Source organism: Lactuca serriola, chromosome 7 (genome assembly GCF_051521515.1).
Source record: "Lactuca serriola cultivar US96UC23 chromosome 7, Lser_US96UC23_V15, whole genome shotgun sequence".
In the NCBI taxonomy this organism is placed as follows: domain Eukaryota; kingdom Viridiplantae; phylum Streptophyta; class Magnoliopsida; order Asterales; family Asteraceae; genus Lactuca; species Lactuca serriola.
The window spans coordinates 191,009,641-191,011,524 of record NC_136414.1 but is presented as its reverse complement, the minus strand read 5'-3'; the positions used below and the strand labels follow the sequence as shown (position 1 = coordinate 191,011,524).

At 33.5% G+C, this 1,884-nt stretch overlaps 1 long non-coding RNA gene across 1 annotated transcript; it reads left to right on the top strand.

The window, feature by feature from the left end:
- The first annotated feature begins 320 nt into the window (after window positions 1–320).
- LOC145063671 (uncharacterized) lies at window positions 321–1,018 on the top strand. The gene is made up of 3 exons (XR_013688036.1): window positions 321–525; window positions 608–736; window positions 843–1,018. It is a non-coding gene; the product is annotated as an uncharacterized LOC145063671 (long non-coding RNA).
- The last annotated feature ends 866 nt before the right edge of the window (window positions 1,019–1,884 follow it).

The window sequence follows — 1,884 nt, the reverse complement described above, 5'->3', positions numbered from 1 at the left end:
CTTCCTTCAGTTCAATTCAGCTTTGTTTACTGATGGTGATATTATGCATGCAGAAAGACAATATCAGGAATCAATGTGAGAATATTGTTCTCTCTTTAGCAAATACACAATCATGACTTGGCATACTATCTGAAGCTGATCTAGTAAGTCTATTTTTTGTATCTACAGTTTATACACTATTATTAATGGAAAGTTGTTGACGTGTCATTCATAATTTTCTTAGAAACTAAATGAGAAAGCTATTATGGAAGTGTTCCTAAAGTTTCTTGATAATTACTTCAAATGGTGAAAATACTTGCGTATACGTCTTGTTTGGAACAGGTGACTTCCATCCCCTGTTATCACTTTTTATAAATAAAAATCAGCGTTTGTCAGGTTATGCTAATTGTGGAAGTTGTTTTCAATAGTATACAAGCCATTAACAAGGACAAGAAGCTTTTCTTGGTTTCATTATACTATTTAATCTGGGGTGAAGCTGCAAATGTCCGTTTTCTTCCAGAATGCATTTGCTATAGATTCCACCATGTAAGTGTCTTACTCTTATCTCTATTAGTTGATCAATTATTTAACCTGGTTGTTTAAACTGATAAATACTTGTATTACCTAGATGGCCAGGGAATTCAATGCCATTTTGGATCATGGACAAGCTAGCCCTGCACAGAGTTTTATTTGTGAAGATAATTCAGTATCCTTTTTGGCACATGTCATTCAACCAATTTACAACACACTCTCTAAGGTCAATAAACCTTTTCCCCTCTTTTGTTAATAAAAGTAATGAGTTTGTTATTAATTAAATTGTCACTCGCATATTTAAACAAATCTTACTTTTTCACAGGAAGCAGAACGAAACAATAATGGGAAAGCTGCCCATTCAGCATGGCGGAATTATGATGATTTCAATGAATATTTCTGGTAGGTCTTTCATCTTTGTTACAAATTACTCTTATTTTATATACTTTTCAGAAGCTTATACTTGAAATTATTCAGGTCACCTACTTTCATCTTTGTAGTATATGATATGAATTATCTGGAAATTGCAAGATATGCTTTTCTTTTTGTCTTGGGTGGAATTTTTATGGCTGGTTTATATATATATATATATATATATATATATATATATATATATATATATGCAGCAGCAGGATGAGGATACAAATGCTGGTGGAACAAATTCGGATCACAAGACAGACACAAAGCATTCAGCAGAAAACAGTGAGTCCTTTTTTATGAAATTAAGAATAATATTTAAATAGATGAGAAAGAGTTTTGGTGGTGATTTTTTTAGAGTCGGTCTCAGATGGTGAAGGAAATCCAATGCAGAAGCCAAACAAAAGGAATGATATGGAATCAGATAGCAGCCAGAAGGAGAAGGAGGATGATGGTAAGAAGCATTGTATTAGATTTGGATTTTGGAGGCGATAAATGAAAAATGAAATGTTCTTTGTTGAATGTATAGCAATATGATTGATTTATGAGTTTTGGAAATTTAGGGGAAGGGGATAGAAACGAAAAGGAAAGGTAAAACGAGAGACAGGTGTCACCTGATAAGCTGTACAGGGCTGCACTTTTGAAAAACCATTTTGCGAACACAATTCCATATCATTCCTTTTGTTTAGTAATATAAAAGAGGACCCCCAACAACTTGAAAACCAAAAAAGGAAAGGTTTGCCAATACTATAAATATTTTAATTTTTTCTTTCTTTAGTAATATAAAAACATAAATGTTGTGGTTTTTGAAAAAGCACGACTGCAAGCAGAAGCCAAGGCAGCTGAAGATGCTTGGAGGCGAGTGAAGGCGGAAGCTGCTGCAGAAGAAAAATAGAAAAGATACCTGGAGAGGAAAGCAGCCAGACAAGCATTATTGAAGGTATTCCGTATTTCTAT